At 36.5% G+C, this 20,447-nt stretch overlaps 1 long non-coding RNA gene across 2 annotated transcripts in view; it reads left to right on the top strand.

The window, feature by feature from the left end:
* Nucleotides 1–315: 315 nt before the first annotated feature.
* The window catches only part of LOC107130700 (uncharacterized), a 77,675-nt gene continuing 57,543 nt past the window's right edge, over nt 316–20,447 (top strand). For both annotated transcript variants that reach the window (XR_012416956.1, XR_001493173.4), the window contains exon 1: nt 316–446. This is a non-coding gene — a long non-coding RNA (uncharacterized lncRNA). The remainder of the gene's footprint in view (nt 447–20,447) is intronic.

The raw sequence follows: 20,447 nt of genomic DNA, 5'->3' as shown, positions 1-20,447 counted from the left end.
TTGGAATTATAATAGCACCTACCTGATAGGATTGTTGAGACTAAATGAGGTAACAATTTAAAAATAAGCAAATACCTGATAATTAGTTCTATATATGTATTGTTTGGTCTAAATGTTATTTCCATTTTCATGCCTTTACTTAAAATACTGAAAATTAATTTTTTATAGCTTTGTTTTTCAGTTGCATGAAATCAGCCTGCCTTTTCTTTTTTTGGTGATGCATCCACATTCTGTATAGGTAAAAAGCAAAACAAACAAGTATAAAACAAAAATTACGTAAGAAGTACACACATCCTAGCAGCTTGGCAAGTGTCTGTATGCTCTTGCCTGTGCCTAAATCCAGAATTAGAATTCATGTTTGGTGCTCCTATGAAAGATGTTTAAATGTTATGAGAAATACATGATTAAATAAAAATGTGAAATGGAAGCATGAAGACTTGTTGAAGGTGAGTGCTGTTTTTCTAATTATATATTTTATTTGCTTAATGAATAATTTGTTATTTTCTTTGTCATTACAAGAGAGCTGTTGTATTCTGTACTTAGGTGCAAAGCATACTACGTTTTAGCTCCACATGTTAATTTGAAACTTGCCAAATGCTTACATTATTTTATCATTTATAGTACTTCAAGAAACATATTGCAATGCATTACAAAGCATATAACCTAAAGGTAGTTTTATGAAGTGTTTTTCTCCCAAATTAAGCATATTTGGGAATTGCCCATCAATTTGTTTTTGAACCTCAGTGCATAAAATATAGAATTTTTCTTTCATATGCTCAGATGTGAAAAATACTCCGCATATGCATGTGGTTTAGGCTAAAAAATAGCCTGTAGGTTAAATTCCTAATTCTAGTGTTTAATTCATTGCCTTTTTTCTTCTTGTTTAATGGCCATATGTTTATATCTTTATATTATGTACGTTCCTGATTATATAATAAGGTCTTTGATCATGTGAGCTATCAGATTTGCCTCACTTTGTCACTTAGAATAAGCTATACATGAAACTATAGTTGTACTTAAGTGAAAATTTGAGTGTTTTTCTTGTTTGAATTAATACAGTGAAACATTCTACTTAACAGTTAGCTGTCTCCCACCGTTATAGGAAGGTACATGCCTTCATTTTTTAAAACACTGTATATTTATTAGAATTGTTACAGAATTTTAGTAACATATTCTAATCATATATTTTCTGATTAATGTGTGCTTATCAGTTTTAGATGTTATGAAATCTGGATATATGATAAAATGCCTCAGTTTTCCCCCCTTGTTTACCATATTACCATTTGTTATTAATAGATAATGTAAAATTGGATGTCTTTGATAATTTTGGGATGTGTTCTGAAATTATACTTGAACTTTTTTCTGTGAATTTTGAAGATTTGGTATCTTAGTATTTGGTGAGCATTTGGCATGAATTATTTAGCTTCACCCCTGTTTCATGATTTCTTTCTCTTATCGATTTCCAATAGGAAAATGTTATGGTTCTAAATGTCTCCTGTAGACTTTAGTAATTGAAAAAATTCAGTTAAGATGGGGGGAATCTGTAATATATAATAGAGTTTATCTTTTAATTATGTTCATTTCAAGTTTTTTTAATGATTTCTTTTTTAGTAAATGTCAAAGTGTTACTCAGTGCAAAATATTATGCAATATTATAATCAACTAACCTCTTCATTGATAATGACTTCATATTGAGAGGTTTTTTAAATCTAGAAATATTCTTGTTTTAAATTCCATATTAAAATGTAAAAGTATTTTTATTTTTTAATTACTCACAAAGCTACTAGTACATTATAAAACTGACAACAATTTCACATTTAGAATTTTTATATGTATATAAATTAGGATTATTTTTTAATATTAGCCTTAACTTTCTTTAACTGTTATGGAAAAGAACCAGTCCCAAGGGTATTTTTACTATTTAATACATGTTATTCCCGTGATTCAAAATCTTAGCAGTAGAACCTGTTGAGCTACTTAACTTTCTGTCTTGAGACTGTCCAGGTGCAGTTATAACTGGTTTCAAAGTTGCGACCTTTTCCTTGCTTGTTTCAAAATCGTTCCTTAAAATATGTTCAATATTTTTTCTTTTGTCAAAAAATATTTAAAAACAGGATTTGTGGGTTGTTCTGTTTTTTAAAATTAGTTTGAGAAACTTCCTTTGCCACTTGTTTTCTGTGCAAATGTTGTAAGAGCTCAAATTCCCTGGGGGTAGAGAGGACCTTTATAAGGTTTTTTTGGTTGAAAGGTCTAAAAGGCACTTAAAGGTATACAGTTACCTTTATTTAGATAACCCAGTCATTTTGACATTATGATAAGCTTTCCCCACTTTATAGGTTATCTGAAATTATAGTACAACTATAGTTTCACGTATAGCTTGTTTATACTTAATATAACTTAAAATTATTTTCCTATGTGTAGTCAATAGCACATACAAAACTCCTGTTTGTAGTCAACAGCACAGTCAGTATTCACCAAAATACTGAGTTATTTTTCAAGTAAAGGTATGAGTATGAATGAGAAACAGTTTGTGGATTGGGTATCGTCAGTCCTTCATTTTCAGATAACTTTATAAATGTTTGGTCCTTCAATCTGTAATCTTAAACTTTTTTAATGTTATAAATTCTTCAAATCAATATTAAATGCAATGACCAGACTATGTCTTCAAAACTGATATAATGTCATGATTAGATGTGCAGACGACTATGTTACATGGGTGATAAACGAACCTTTAACATACAGAAATTAATATCAGATTAAGCTAAAACATTAAGCAAAGTTAATACATGCTTGCATCCATATATGTATTTATTTATTAATGATTTGTAGAGAATCTTTGTGCTTCATAGTCACTAGACCTAAAGTAGAAGCAGTTGTCAGGAATGTCTGACTGCTATTCATCTTCATGGCCAAAGTAAATTTCACATATTTTTTTCGTAATGGTTTTCTTTAGTCTCTTTATTAACCCGTCATCATGACAAGCCTGTCAGGTGACACATGTGAAAAGCAGATGTCCTTTCTCATTCCTGGTGCTTCCTTAGGAGGCAGTTCAGTGCAGGGGAAGGAACATTATTAGATAAAGGATAAAAAGCAGAAGTGCTTTCTCCTCTCACATTCCACTCAACACTTCTCTCACCAAATGTGTGTGGGGATTTCTCTCCAACAACAACCAGCAGTTCTTTACTGCAGATTCTCCAGTGGATACCAGCCAGGTGTCCTCTAATTCGGTTCAATTCTGGCGTTATCTACCAGGAGATAGTGTCAGATCCTACAAGTGGAGGGCTCAGTCCTACAAGACTACCCCTTCCTTCAGATGTCAGTCACAAGCAGTTAGCGGTTTGTGATTCTGACCAACTGGCTAGAGATCCCCCTCCTCAAGTGTGATTAATTTGCTAGAGCAGCTCACAGAGTTCAGGGAAACACTTTATTTACATTTACCCGTTTATTATAAAGGATACTGTGAAGGATACAGATGAACTGCCGGAAAGACAAGGAGCATATAAGCAAGCTACTGAGAAGGATCACGGAGCTTCTGTGCCTTCTCCAGGTGCACCACCCTCTGGGAATAGTCAGTTCATGTGTTCAGCTATCTTGAAGCTCATTCGAACCCTGCCCTTCTGAGTTTCTGTGGAGGCTTCATCATGTTAGGGTTCAGAAATCAGTATCCCAAAATATGGGGCTTTGACATGCTGAATTAAAGCAGCAGCCTCAAGGCCTCTTGACCTTCTCCAACTCTCCTCACTCAAATCCTGTCTCTCCCAAAGCACAAGATGAGGCTGTTCCCCAAAGTTCCCTTATTTACTTAGAAACTGGACCTCAGAGAGGAACACAATTACCTGAGATTCCGTCCCTGAAATTGCATTAACCAGAGATTAAAACTTATATCACAGAGGAAGAGACTGAAAATTAAACACCACACCTGGAGCCCAGATGACCTGTCCCAATATGTTCTCCAGTCCCATTTAGTTCCCAAAGGGAATCATTTACAAACCATTGTCTGATCTTCAGGCCCATTTATTTACAGCTCCACCTCTTTCCCCAATGAAAAGGATACTTAAGTGTCAGCCATCTATCAGCCCTTTCTTTGAGTTTTCACATTTTGTATGACTCCTGTGCACACATATGCATGTAATAACTTTGTTATACTTGTTAATTTTTTTTTCATTATAGGGGTATCCACCATGGTTATATATGATGGGGAGGAAAGGGATTACTTCATTTCTGCCCCTGCAGCCTGTAGGCATGATTGATTACATCATTGGTCGCCGGTGATTAACTCAATCTTCAAGCCCTGTCCTGTCCCTGGAGGTTGGAGGGTGGCACTGAAAGCTCCAACCATATCATTCTGCTTTGATCTTTCCGGTGACCAGACCCCACCCTGAAACTATCTACAGGTCCCCAGCAACATTCATTCCATTAGCATACAAATAACATTCTTACGATTTCAGAGATTCCAGGGGCTTTAGGAAGTGGAGATGAAGAGCAAATATATATTTCACAATATCACAAACATGCCCTTGGGAATTAGACCTCTGATCTAATCTGAGCTCCCTCACTTGCCATTTTTGTGACCTTGAACAAGTTGTTCATCTTTTCTGGATAGTTCTCTGTGAAAAAAAAATTAAAATTAAAAAAAATGGAGGCTATCAGGTTGTTATGAGGACTAGATAAGAGAACTATATGAAGGACCGTGCACAGCGCTAGCAACAAAGTTGTTTAGTAAGTACTATTTCAATTTATTTTGCTCCCAAGCTCATGTGAGCTCCCTCAGTGTCTACCACCAAATCATGTGATGTGTATCCTAGTCAAATCTTAAAGTTCGTCCACCTTGAATCTTTAAGTCATTTAACATGTGTTTTTAAACCTGCATTATAAGAACATTAGGGTTTTTATTTTGATCCTGTGGCAGTTAAACTTTCTTATGCAAGCATTCAAACATTTAGCTTCAAACTGAGCAGATAAATAGTCTGAATTATTTCATTATGTATTAAAAAAATGATTAAGCCTGCCTCAGGCAGCTCAGACAAAGCAGGTAAAAGACTATCAAGGAATAACATTAGAAAACACTAATCAAAGTGCCTAAAAAGCTTTATGCGGTCCAGGTTATACAGGGATGTTGGAACAATAAAACAAAACATTATAAGGTATGACACGTTAGAGATAGGTAGAACAGAACAGATTATGTTAGAGAAGTCTCTTCTAAAATTGTGTTGGCTAGCCTGTGATTTGAACTTCTACCTTGTATGTATGTCCATGTGTAACAGGTTGAACATGCAAGAAGCAGTGTTCATAAAAGGTGGCAAACTTGTTTTGTTTCTCAGTCTTTTCAGATCATTGCTTATAAAACACTGATATTTACAGTAAATATCTTATTTTAAATATTAGCTAACCCTTTTAAGTGGTGTGTCCTTGTGCTGCAGTCATTTAATTACCTCATTCTTCGGTAAGTTGGCATGTGATTTGAGATAGCTCTAAGTGCTAATGGATTGTTTGAAGGAGTCAAAGGCAAAACCAGGAAGAGAAAACTATTTTTAGGAAAAAGTGATCATACAACAGACAGGCCTTAAATAGAAGAAATGAGATATCTCTATCTTTACTATGTAACCTTTAGCTAATTCCTTACACATTCTTACCTCAAATTTTTTGTATGTAAATGAGAGTTATAGTCTTGTAAATTCCTTTTCCTCTGTGACTACATTCAGTTATTGTGTGTGTGTGCATGTCAGTAGAGCACGGTATTTAGTAGAATGAGTTCTTGGTTAAACCACCTGGCATTTGCAAAATGGGGCCACCTGTCTCTTAAATTGTAATGAGGATTTGATTAGGTAATCTAGGTAAATCACTTAGCACGAGTCTCCAACCCCCAGACTCTTGACTGGTACTGGTCTGTGGCCTGTTAGGGACTAGGCTGCACGGCAGGAGGTAAGCAGGGAGCAAGCTAGCACTAGGGCCCGAGCTCCGCCTCCTGTCAGATCAGTGGCAGCATTAGATACTCACAGGAGCACGAACTCTGTTGTGAACTGTGCGTGTGAGGGATCTAGGTTTCGTGCTCCTTATGAGAATCTAATTATTGCCTGATGAGCTGAGGTGGAACAGTTCCTTCCCAAAACCATCTCACGAAACCCATCCCTGGTGCCAAAATGGTTGGGGACCTCTGGCGTATCACACTATCTGGCACATACCAAACACTCAGAAAATATCCCATTTCTCAAAACTCAGTTCCAGTGCCAAGTCTTAATAGTATGTTGATCTTGGAACTCCGAGGTAGTTGGTCCTGTCCATAAATGTGCCTTGTACTCAGTAGTGCTAAATTGCTATCACTAGTGCTAAATGTACTAATTTATCTGTGTGTCTACTTCCCTTCTTAGATTGTGAGCCCCTTGAGGACAGAGATGGGTTTACTCATATTTATAAATTCATTGACATGATAAATATTTGCTGAAGGAATAAAATTGTCTCTTATTTTTAAGTGCGGTCCCCTCCATCTCTGAGTGGAAGGTAGTCCGGGAGCAAAAGTGACTGGTAAAAGTCTTCTAAACAATCTGGCCACATTCTCAACTCACTCCACCCCCGCTTTTTTAAACAGCTATTTAATTGCCATTGTAATCCTAAGGATTGGATCAATTTTTCACTTCCCTTCTTCACACTTTTTTCCTTTTACTAAGAAAATAAAGTAATAAAGTGACTGCCCAATGGAGAAAACTGTCCACTAAATATGAATTAATAAGTGCTATGATCAGAAATTATGTAAAAGCAACATAATGGCACTATAAAAAGGTATTTTCTTGCAATCAAAAACCTTGGGTTTATATTACAGCCCTGCTACTGTCTAGTCATATGACAGTGATCAAGCTCTTTGGCTCGACAAAATAGGGATCATCTCTATTTCTGGCTTGTTATGATTGATGTGAAATATTCATACAGACTACCACTGTGCCTGGTAAGTAGAAGACCTCAAATCTTTCTTGGAGTTACAGTTAATACTGTATCGTTTAAATTTGAGAAAAACCAACTTTAAAAAATCACATATATACAGTTGTTTACTGCTAGAAATTTTATTTAAATTAGTTGATACTCTTGGTTAGGTAATGAAAAACAATGGTTTTATCTCCATTATGCTAATGTGATAGGGAAGAGTAACAGAGTTCAAATGGCAAAGGCATACCTGACAATTAAGATGCATAAAGGGTAATACTTCCGAACACAAGAAGACAAGTCTCTACTTGATACTACTCTCCACAGTTAAATCATTGATACTTTGTGCCAGGCAGTGAAGACAACTGTCTAGGTGTTCACTGTATTTTTCCTTATGAAAGTAGAAGGTTAGAGAAAATTATTCTCAATACAATTGATACAAATAAAATTGATTATTAGGTACCTTTTAATTAGGCAGTAAGGGCATATGAAGCTTCATTACCTATGAGAATTTTGTCAGAATTACTTGCCAGTTACCATGTTTTAAAACAACTTCTCAAAATTCCCCACTTCTATTTTCTCCTTTCTGTTCTACCAATTTTACTCCATACCTTTTTGCTAAATAAACATTTTCTTCCAACTCTCAGTTTTGTGTTTTTTTCATTTGATCTGCTCTTCAAAGTGTATTAGCTAATGATTGAATTGGGCTATGGTGTAACAGAGAACTCTAAGACAGTAGCTTAAACCAGATTTTTGGTTTTTTTAACCCCTAAGTCTTGCTGCCTTTTTCACAAAGACAAGGCTCTTTCAGAAACTCCCAGCTTATGTCTCATTTGCCACAGCTGCGTCACATGGCTATCTTTTGGCTGTAAGAGATGCTGAGAAGCATAGTTTTTTTTTTTTTTTTGCTGGGCATATTGTCACTCTGAGCAAAATCAAAGTTTTATTTGGATCCTTCTACTTAAATTCACCTTTTATGGCAATTTAAGTAGTCATTTGTCATAGGATTTCCCGGAAGGGTGAAGAACTTCTATATAGGTTACTTATTCTGACTAACATAAATTATCCTACCACCACCATCCCATAATTCTAAACTCATAGAAATGTCATAGAAAACAACAAACATACACACAGCTAACCACAAAAGAAAAAGGAAATCCCAGCTGCCAGAAATGAAGAAAAAACAAAGCCAGAATAGTAAACTCAGCAGCTGAAGGTACACTGATCTAGGGGGATAATAGTGTTGGCTGTGGGTCTCACCAATGGACCCTGAGACTTTAACAGCTGGAGATATGGCCTGACTATATAGGAAAGCTGGGACTGAGACCTGTGCACAAAGCCAAGACCCTAGCAGGTGCTCCAGCCTCAGGAAGGAGAATGAGCAGAATTCTACACAATAACCCGGGGAAGCTACAAAGTTGTCCGAACCCAAGACTTTAGGGTGGAGAAAGAGGAAGTTTTCTGTGGGAAAGCTGAAGTTTACATTTCAGTTTTGCTCTCAGAATATCCTTGCTTAGCTTAAAAATGTCAGGCACATTAAGGTACTGACCTTAATAAAGCAATGAATAAGATGTACGGAAGTATGTGTTCTCTTGGCTTCTCTTAAAATCATTAGGGGAAAGAATTGGCATATATTCAAACACATTTGAAGAAATTACGCATTTTTGGAGATGGAGTCTTGCTCTATTGCACAGCATGATCATAGCACACCGCAACCTCAATTTCCTGGGCTCAAGTGATCCTCCCACCTAAGCCTCCCAAGTAGCTGGGACCCACAGGTATGTACCGCCATGCCCGGCTAGTTTTTAAAATTTTTGTAGAGATGGAATCTCACTGTGTTGCCCAAGCTGGTCTCGAACTCCTGGGCTCAAGTGATCCTCCCACCTTGGCCTCCCGAAGTGTTACGATTACAGGCATGAGCCACCATGCCTGGCCTGAAGGAAATTTCAAAACAGAAGGAATAAGCTAAAATACAGCACAGAAGAGGTAGAAAAATGAAAGTAATTCATGGAAGATCCAATATACGTATGTATTTTAGGAGTTTAAGGAGAAAACAAGGTGTGAGGCAGTTGTGAACTGACCTAAGAATGTGTAGTATACAATTCTTGGTAGATAAATGTTACGCACTCAAGTTTTTGAGGCGAGGGGAACAGGTAGCTTCCTTCTCTTCACGCGTACTCCTGCCACCAAATTACCCCCTAACAGCTACGTTATAATGAAAACAGTTTCATGCCAACTTCTGTTACAAATACCTATATTAACTGAGCAAGAAAACTGATCTTACAGCATGTTCTGCAGGCTAAAGGAAGTTGCTCTCAGCCCGTTGAGGTGCTCTAACCACCATCTTGCCTGAAAGGTTCCTTTAAGAAGCAGGATTCTATTACCTTAACAGAAGGTGTGTTGATGGCTGGACAAGAGCCTTTTAGGGGGTTAGACTAGGACATCATCCCAAAATATAAGGGCTACAGGCCATGCTGGATTCTTATGGCCTCTTCTTGCAATGGTGGTATGTGTTACTCTGCTATTAATCTGAAAACCTTTAATCTCACCGTTGGAGGCCCATTTAAAAAAGTATTTTAGTTAGCAGTTCACTAATAAAAATTTCTACCATTTAGTATGAAAAATAAAACATTGTATGTTGATCAAGAAGCAGTCAACAATACCTAAAATAGCTTCCACTAGAGTATGCATTCTCTGATTAGAACACTAGTTCATCCTCCTAGTGGACTGTTCCATCAGAATGGTAGCAAGACTTAAGCAATGACTTTACGTAAGTTACATGTACCACACTGTGTATACTAAGCATTCATCTTACATTCTGTAACATAGTGGAATTAAACTAGAAAACAGCAAAAGAGATGATTGGAGAAACCCTCAACTACTTTGAAATTATGTAATAGATTTCTTGGTAGGCCCTGGGTCAAAGAACAAAACAAATTTCAAAATATTTTCAAGTGAATAATATGACACAGCAAAACATGTGAGTTGCAGCTGAAGCAGTGCATGGAGGAAAATTTATAGACTTACATGCATACATTAGAAAAGAAGCAACGCTGAAAATCAGTTACCTAAACTATTTTCAAGAAGCTAGAAAAAGAAGAGCAAGGAAATAATAAAAGACAAAAAGTCAGTGAAATAACACACAATAGAGAAAGCCAATATGTTGGTTCTTTGAAGTCTAAAAACAATAATAACCTCTATTGTTTAACATATTTGAGATATTAGCCAATAACATAAGGCCTGAAGTAAAAAGATACAATGTTTAGAAAGAAGAAAATAATACCATTTATAGACAACTGGTTGTGTGCATAGAAATTTCAAAAGACTCACCAAACAAAATAACTTATCAAGGTCACTGAATACAAACTATACAGAAATTTTATTTCTATGTATCAGAAAGATAGAAATTGATAAAATGATACCACTTACACTAGCGTAAAATAAATACAAAAATTTTTTAATCATTTAAGAAATTTTTAAAATTCTAAATGTATGGATATACCATGTTCATTACTTGGAAGTCAATTTTGTAAATTAAACTGTAACTTCAATATATGATATTATCAAAGTCCCAACAGTATGTTGAAGAAATTAACAAACTGAAGAAATACAAAGGACCAAGAATATCCAAGATAAACTTGAGCAACAAAACTGAAAAATGTTCACCAACAGACATAAGACCTGTGATTATAAAAGTATAGTTGTAATTAACACTGATGTTGGCTGGTATAAGGATAGGCAAATAGACCAAAGTAAGACTAGATAGAATTCTGTCTACATGGTGATCCACACATTTAGGTCATCTGTGACTTTTGAGAAAGAGAAACTATTGTAATGGTACAGTCAATTAGATAGCTGTATTGGGGAAAAAAGTAGACCCCTTCCTTGACACCATATCAGTTCCATATGGAATATGGTTTAAATGTGAAAAGAAATAATGAAACACGAGAGTGTCTTCATGCTTTGGGGTAGGCAACTATTTAAAGGACATAAAGCATAAAGGAACATTTTAAACTAATTTGTGATGATAGAATCAGGGTAGAGGTTATCACTCTCCTGGCAAAATTGGTCAATAAGAAAAGACAACTTAGCCAGACACAGTGGCTCATGCCTGTAATCCTATGGCCCTGGGAGGCTGAGGTATGAGGATAGCTTAAGGCCAGGAGTTCAAGACTAGCCTGGGCAACATAGCGAGACCTTGTCTCTACAAAAATTTTAAAAATTAACTGGGTGCGGTGGCATGCACTTGTAGTCCCAATTACTTGGCAGGCTGGGGCAGGAGGATCGTCTGAGCTATAATTGTGTCACTGCACTCCAGCCTTTGCAACAGAGCAAGACCCTGCCTGTCTAAAAAAGAAAAAAGAAGACAACTTGATATCAGGAAAGAAGGCATGAAAACGGATAAAATTAAAATTATTTGATTTAGAAAGTGATTGTGAATTTATGTGAATTTGAAATTTTAGATATTTTTTGATGAGTGTTGCCAAATACGTATTATTAAATAAGTCTAAATCTGTTTTTTAAAATCTACTCTGAACACACAAGCTCTGGATGGGTTATTGAAATACATTCATTGTGACCAAGTAAGGACTATTTCCATATGGGAGAATGATTTAACATTGGAAAATCTTTTCACATAGTATATACCATGTTAATAGATTAAAGAGAAAAGGCATGTTACTATCTCAGTGAATGCAGGGGATTGGAGGGGAGAGCCAACAAAATGCAAGTTATATTCACTTAGGATTTTAAAAATAAAACATCCTCTTAATAGATGAATAAATGTATTAGTACGATAAATGATAGCTTACCAAAACCCATAGTTACTGTTACAAGTTAATGGTACAATTTTAGAGACGTTCCTTAATGTCAGCAATAGTACAGAAATGGGCTATTGTATTATTACATCTGTTCCATGTTGCACTGGAGATCTTGGCCAGTGCAGTGAGACTAGAAGAAGAAATAATAGGCATAAGGATTGCGAAGAGAGAATCAGTTATTGTTAATGGGCAAGATCATTGTTTATTTGAAAGTCCAAGGAAAACTACAAAGTAGCATAACTAATGTGAGAGTTGAGAGATTTTGGATATAAGAGCAATCTGCAGGAATTAGTAGTGTTCTTTTCCACTTCAAACAGTATGTTTGAAAGTGTATTATTTGAAAGAATTTCATTCACAATTAAAACTCTAAGGGGATCTAATAATACGTCCAATAAAAATATGCAAGATTTTGTAAAAGTAGACTAAAATGAATGGAGCAATTGTCTATGTTAGAGAATGGGAAAAATCAGTACATTAAAGTGTCAGTTCTCTTCAAATCTATAAATTCACTGAAGTTCCAATCAAATTCTCAACAAAACTTTTTATGGAATTTAATCAACCTAACCTAAATGTAGAAAGACAAAGCTGAGAATTTTTTTTTTTTTTTTAAGGGAAAAATAAGGTTAGGGGAGTACCTATCATAAAAGACAGTAGGACTTATAAAACTATAGTGATAACACAGCCCTTGTGATGCCAGGATAAACATGTAAATCTATGGTACAGAAACAGATACATGAGAACTTGATACATGACAGAGTGGAGAAATTAGTAACTTTTCAATAAATGACAGGACAATTGCATGTCTATATGTGAAAAAATTATATACCCTTCTCGTACCATATTTTTAAAAACTGGTAGATTAAAGACCTAAATGTGGCGGAGGGGGGAATACCATTTTAAATATTTTAGAAGGAAATACAGGAAAACGTGAACCAGTGTAAGGAATGTGACTCAAAGTGGGAACCATGAAGAAAAAGAGTCACACATCTGACTATATTAAAACTAGAAACTTAAGTATGACAAAAGACACTGAATATTAGAAGGCCAGCCACAGACTTGCAAGGTACTTACCTTGCAATTATCTACCAGTAACTGACAAAGGAAGTGTTCAAGTTACATAAAGGACTACTTAAGTGAGGAAAAAATGAGCAATATATGAGAGAGAACCAAAAGGGCAATTAACAGAAAAATGTTTTAGCTCACTGGTAGTCAAGGAAATGCCAGTCAGCACAGTTAGATACCATTTCACATCCAGTCAGGTAATATCAGGGATTGGCAAACATGTTGAGAAAACAATTTATACTTTAGTAAAGTTGAAATTACACATTACTTAGCAGTAAAAAACAGTCTTTTTACAAGACTAAAGTTTTGCATCATATTTAGGTATAGAAATTGTCAGAACACTTGTAGGCATTTGTTGCAGGGAGACAGAAGACTGAATTGCTTTTTTCAAAAACTAGAAATCACATTGATGTATTGTAAAGCAGAACCTTAGCTTTAGAGAGGGATAAAAAAATTACAGTATTTTGTTAAATTTATCTACTTTTAAAGATATTAACAAATGCAGTTTGTGAACTACCAGTCTCCTATATTGGTGACAATTAAAGGGTTTTTTTCCTAATGTCAATATTCATACAGAGGTTACAGTTCAGATTAGGAGAACATATATGTAATAAAACAGTTTGACCAAAAAGTTCCTTTCTCTTTATATGAAGTAGCAGAAAAGCAACAGCAGTTTATTGCTTATGACAGAATACATATGATACTCAAATTGAATATTTCTTGAGACCTTTGTTTAAATCTATTAGCATCTAATACAAAATTTTTATATTTAGTTCACTAGATTGTAAATTCAGTTTTCTTACTAAGAAAGACTGAAATTTCTTAATAATTTTGGGGTTCTAGTGATTAGCATTAGAGACTGATTTGCTTTTAAAGAGAATCAAGTATTTTATGTATTTCCAATTTTGCATACTTCTGAAAGAACATACCTTTGTCATCGTTAACATATGGTGTATGTATACAGTGAAAATGTACAAGGATGTTCCTTACAGCAGTTATTGAAATAGCAGGAAGAAAAAGGTAACTTAAAAGACACTTAGCACTCCATTCTCCAGTCAGATCTGCTCCCTGGCCCATGAACTAAGAATGTTTTTGACATGTGTATGAAAGGAGTGACTTAATAGATCTGGCGTGTTGAAACCCTGCACCTTTCAAAGAAAGGTCTAGCCCTCTACTTGCTCCTGGGAGATCATAGTGCTAAGCCCTTGGAATATCCTGCCTGACACAAGGCCTTTGTTTACCTGGGGCCTTGGATCACACCAGATAGTTGATGCTACAGATTTATGGTGAGGGCATTGCACCTTGCAGTATCAGTTTAATCTCTGGGGTAGGTGGAAACTGAATAACATCTGCCATTTCTGTTCTCCATGCCTATGTGACTAACACCCAGTAAAAACCTTGGACATCAAGTCTCAGCTTCTGTGGTTGATAATATTTCATAAATGACCCACATTCATTCAGAGAGGATTAAGTGCTGTGCATGCATCTCCTGTCAGATGGGACAACTGGAAGCCTGCCCCTGCTCTCTTCTGAACTCTTTCCTATCTGCCTTTTAAAACTACTGATTTTAAACTGTACTTTTGCTCTAATAAACTGTAATTGTCAACATAACCACTTTTCTGAGTTCTGTGAGTCATTGAACTGGACAGTGGTCTTGGGGACCCTGCCATAACTGTTTAAAAAACTATTTTTTAAAAACAATATTTGACAGAGACTGTATGTTCTGCAAATCCTAAAATATTTGCTATTTGTTCACTTATAGCAACAGTCCCCAACCTTTTTGGCACCAGGGAAAACAATTTTTTCCATGAACAGGGGTAAGGGGGGAGGTTTCAGGATGAAACTGTTCCACCTCAGATCATCAGGCATTAGGTTCTCATAAAGAGTGTGCAACCTAGATCCCTTGCATGTGCAGTTCACAGAGACCACTGCTGATCTGACAAGAGGTGGAGCTCAGGCAGTAATGCTCCCTTGGCCATCAGTCACCTGCTGTGCTGCTTGGTTCCTAACGGGTGTGGACTGGCACTGGTCCTCGGCCCAGGGGTTGGGGACCCTTGACTTACAGAATACTTTTGCCAACCCCTGCAGAAATACAATGAAAAAATAACTTTGTTTCATACATTGAAAACAGCTAAAATGGACGAATATTGCTATGAATAAATCTCAAACTGTTTTAACTGGAGAAAAATGTAACAGAAGGTTGATATAGTGTATTATTTATGTAACTTTAAACAATGACAAAAAATGTATATGCATTAAGAAAATCAGTTTATTTTCAACATATATGTTGAAACTGTGTGTATGTATATATGTATGTATGTATGTATGTATGTGCTCATAACAATAGTTTGAGGATGTCCACAAACTTAAAGCTTGGGGTAGGGGATGGAAATGGAATGGAAGAAAAAACGTACTTGCCTCATTTTTGTTTCTTAAAAAGAGATGCAGGGTGTATTTGTCCATTTTCATGCTGCTGATAAAGACACCCAAGACTGGGTAATTATTTATGAAGAAAAAGAGGTTTAATGGACTCAGTTCCATGTGGCTGGGGAGGCCTCATAATCACAGTGGAAGGCAAAAGGCACATCTTGGATGGCAGCAGACCAGGGAATGAAAATCAAGCAAAGGGGGTTTCCCTTATAAAACCGTCAGATCTTGTGAGATTTATTCACTAACATGAGAACAGGATGGGGGAAATCACCCCTATGATTCAGTTATCTGCCACTGGGTTCATATCACAGGGAAAAAACAGACCTTGTAAAACAAATGAAAAAGTGGTTATTTTAATTAATATTTTCATGTATTTCCTTAAATCAACTTAGCTTAGAACTATAGAAAGTCAGTAACAGGCCTTGGTAGGTGAATTGCCCACGTCATGGCGAATTCTTAAAGAATTTAGTGTCCACTGATATCTGGAAGACTTTAAGGGTGTTACATTTTAAGTGCTATTAGGATCTTAAAGACGGCGTTCTATAGGAAATAGTTTAGTGCTGGCAGATTTATTTTGAATGGTGGAAACTTGAAATTTGATCCTTGAAACATGAAGGAATAAAGATACAAGGACTGTACCGTACATTTTAGAGACATCAAGTTCTCTTAATTTTGTGACTCTACGTTGAGAACATTGAGAGATTACACGAGTAAGAAGAAAGAGAAACTTTTTGAGAACTCACAGCTACCTCTTTTCAAATAATAAAGCATTGCCTTTGCAGGGCTTAGTTTTCTTTAGGCTTGGGGCAAGACATTAAATCCACCCCTGGTTTACAATGGAGGCAATATACAGTTGACCCTTGAACAGCATTGGAGTTAGGGGTACCGATCCTAACCCCCACCCTGCCACCCCCTGAAAATCTGAGTGTTAACTTTTGACTGCTCTCAAACTTAACTACTACTATTAACTGGAAGCCTTACTGATAACAAATAGTCTATTAACACATATTTGGTATGCCGTATGTATTATATATTGTATTCTGTAAGCTAGGGAAAAGAATATTACTAAGAAAATTGTAAGGAAGAGAGAATATATTTACACATCATTATGTGGAAGTGGATCATCATAAAGGTCTTAATCCTCATGTTCACGTTGAGCAGGCTGAGGAGGAGGAGGAGGGGGGTTGATCTAGCTGTTTCAGATGAAGTAGAGGTGGAAGAGGTAGGAAAGGAGGCAGGAGAAGCAAGGCACAGTAGGTGTAACTTTTAGCTTTCAAAATCCACATATAAGTAGCCCTGTGCACTTCAAACCTCTGGCGTTCAAGCATGCACTGTAGCCAACTGATACTTTCTTAAAAATAAAAAAATCTTGGTTATTTGTAGCAGCCACAAAAAACAGATCACCCCAAGTTTAGTGTCCACTGATACCTGGAAGACTTTAAGGGTATTACATTTTACATGCTATTAGGATCTTGAGTAATCATCAAATAAGAAAATGGGCATTAAAATGCTTTGTAAGCTATAAGTTAAGGTAAAAGTGGTATTCCTGATGTTAACCACTCTAAACTGAACTTAGATTTCTAGTATATACCAGCTTGGGTGACATACTGAGACCTGATCTCTACAAAAAAATTTAAAAATTAGGCATGGTGGCACATCCCAGTAGTCCCAGTTACTCTGGAGGCTGAGGTGGGAAGATTGCTTGAGCACAGGAGATTGAGACTGCAGTGAGCCACAGTCACGCCACTGCACTCTAGCCTGGGCAACAGAGCAAGACCCTGTCTCAAAAATAAATAATAAAAAGATTTCTAGTATGTAAAGTTTAATGATACTTTCCCTACCTGCTTTCCAAAAGCTACTAGAAAAATCAAATGAGACAACCCCCACAAAACTTCACCTTTAAAAATTATAAAATACGATGCAAATTTGTCTTATAAAAAGTATTACTAGTACCCTGACTGTGATGACACTCATGCGGGTAGTTATAATTGCGAAGGGAAAAAAAACATTACTCACTTTGTTTTTCTGAAACAAGAGGTGAGCTATGAATAAGGAAAAACAACTAATAATCATGTAAGTCTTTCCTTGTAGCTTATGCCAGGTTAATTAAGGGATGAGAGGAGGATAAGACATGGGTCCTGCATTTTTTTTTCAATTCAGCATTTATTGAGCATCTACTATCTGTCAGGTGGAGGAAAGCTAAGTACTTAAATATATTAACTGTTGTCCTCATTTGCCTGAAAAAGGATTATCCTTGTTTCTCATGTGAAAATCGAGATTCAGAGAAGTTAAGTAGCTTAAAACCTAATAGGTCCTGAACTAGCATTTGAACCCATATTTCTGGCTTCTAAACATGTGTTTCACAGAACCAATGATAAGAAAACTAGGATCCAAGTGTTAAAGAGAAACAATTATTGTAGGAGACAAGGAAAGAATACATCCATGTGGACAAGGAGCAGGTAGGGGAGGCTTCCTGCAACAAGTGGAACTTGAAAGAGGCCCCGAGGATAGGAATTTGGTAGGTATAGGAAAATAGGCATTGCTAGCAAGGAAGAGTGATACTAGAGTTACCGTTTACTGAGTTACCTGCCTAGGTGAACCAGTGTGTGTGTCTTGGAAGATGAGAACATTCACATTGGTTGCCTCTGGCAACCATTTGGTCCCAGGACAAGAAATAGGGGCGGGTGAATGGGAGAGTCATTAAGACAGCATGGAGAATTGAAGAAACCTGAAAATAATGGAAGATTCTAGTCATTTTTGGAACTCAAGAACAGGCCCAAGGTCTGGGTAAAGCCTGTAACATTACATACGTAATTTTGTAAACACACCACATCAGATAACTACTTAAAGATGTTTTGGACGGCAGCTGATTTTTTAAAACTCATTTCAGAGTGCTAGGTATTGGAGGGTGGGAGATGGGGGTTGGAGAAACAGTGGAGGTAGAATTCAGTGGACCAGGATTCTATACCTTTTCCCTTAAGGCAATTCCTGATTATATGTATTTATAAGAATGTATTGAGCCTCAGTCACCACATTTATCCTACCTTCAGGGTTGTGGATATAAAACGATCAATATAAAAATACTTGGAAGATATAAAGATTGATGTAGATGACAGGTTTTATGTTCAAGCTGCGTTGACGTTGCTGCTGTAAAAGTATAATAGGAAGTTTCTCATAACATGCTGTAATATGGTTTTAAAGCCTTTTTTCTAACGTTGCAAGGTTTTTAAGATAGATACTTTTATACTTTTCATCTTTTGGCAATGACTTTTAAGGAGAACTGAATCATTCTTGTAGCCAGACTTTGCAAATGAAAGAAGAAAAGAAGCCAAGGGAACCTCACTTTGGATATAAGACACTCATAAGCATGAGTGTTGCAACTGCCCAGTTGTCGTGTTTTTAATAACACATTTAAAAAGTATAGACGGTGAATTCCTACTAAGTGTGTATTCTTTGCTGTTTACCAGGGTCAGGAGGGTACATGAGCTGTCAAATAAGTACGTTTCAGCATCTTCAGCACGTCTGTCCCACACTGTGGTTACCTGTTTGGCAGTTTTGCAACATTTTAACTCATAATCCACCAACCAGTTTTATAGGGTTTTCTTTTGTGTAGTTTGTATTGTTAAAACAGTACACAGTTTCTTCATGATCTAAATTGTTAATTATATTATTTTTTCAAACTCATTCTCCTCCTCCTGTTGAGACTCACTGTCCTATGGGGAATGAGGCAAAACACAAGACACTTTCTCTGTCACTCAATCTGTTGAACATCGATTTGAGAATTAGGTTCAGATTCCCTGGCTTAAGCACAGACATTTAATTATCTAAGCCAGTAGTTTTCAAAGATTTTTTATAGTGGAACCTACTCTTTAAAAAGAAATCATTCACCAAAGCCCAACGTGTAAAGCACATGAATGTGAACCCACCTGCTAAGCTGATTCCCTGGTTACCCCTTTTAGCAGCTGAGGCACACAATTCCAAGATCACTGACTTAAGCCCACCTTCGTTGTTATCCTCATCTCTGGGCAGCAGCCTAAACAGACTCTCCAATACAGCCATTTTAAACCACGTTTAGTTCCCCACCACATCCTGTTTTGTAATCCTGTGAGTTCATATATCCAGTTCTTCCAATGTGAATGCTTCGTCATTCTCCTGCCACTTTGCCCTTTAGTTGTCCTTGATAGAATCTTTTCCTAGAAGTCTGCCCTGATACCCTTGTCTGTGCTTCCTTTGCATTCATTTCATTCTGCTGTGATAGACTGTACTACACTCTAATAGGTCATTCGTTTGTCGGACTCTCCCACACTGCACTAGTGTTCTTTTTGGGACATGTTATTTCATATTCTGCCTCCAGCGCCAGGCCATGGTTGGTAATCAGGTATGTCTGATGAATGGATCAACTGATGGGGAGATGGATGGATGAAGGAGTTTGCCAGCAGACCAAGTGAGTGAAGTGTTCCAGTGCCTTGAACTGAGAAAGAAAATAGAACTGAAAAGAGAGAATTCTCTTCATATGGCCGGCTGGATTGGGATTTGTCTGTGGGCTAAGAGTAGACCTGATACACTTCCCAGAATGCAGTCGTCACTGAGTTAGCCCTAGGGAACAGTCCAGCATGAGTCATATGCCTTCTCTCCATATCTGGTGCCATATATTTATAGCTAATGCTGGTGGGTTTTCTCTTGTTAAACAGCAAAAGAAAAATGATTGCATGAATGCCAAACAAAAGACTAATGGAAGTGGTTTTAATAATTAATTTTTAAAAGGCTTACAAATGACAATTCAGCTGGGAAGTTATAGAAACATTTTAGCTGAAATTTCAGCTACAGGATGCATCTCTTTGGATTGTTCTTCTGAGGTTAAATGGGGGTAATTTGAAAGCTGGCAGGAAGAAGGCCAGTGATATTTGTTTGTCTGCATTTTTTTCTTTTAAACAGTGAAATAGCTCCTTGGAAAGAAGAGTGTTTTGCATTTGAGTGATACGAGATGGTGAGAATCACTGAAATGTGGAATGGAATGAACTGGAAGCTGCATTAAATATATATTGATTGTATAACACAGGTTTCAAAATCATTTAGGTAATATTTAAGCTTCCTTTTCCTTACAGCCTAATTGGCATATTACTGCACCCAGACAATTATCATAGAAGCAGAAAGTTCTATGGAAGTTTTCTACCTAAATTTTCTATATATAATTTTTTTGAAGGGTCTAAATGAATTCTC

The sequence above is a fragment of the Macaca fascicularis genome, chromosome 8 (genome assembly GCF_037993035.2).
Source record: "Macaca fascicularis isolate 582-1 chromosome 8, T2T-MFA8v1.1".
In the NCBI taxonomy this organism is placed as follows: Eukaryota; Metazoa; Chordata; class Mammalia; order Primates; family Cercopithecidae; genus Macaca; species Macaca fascicularis.
The sequence above is the reverse complement of the archived record's forward strand: the minus strand, read 5'-3'. Positions and strand labels throughout refer to the sequence as shown.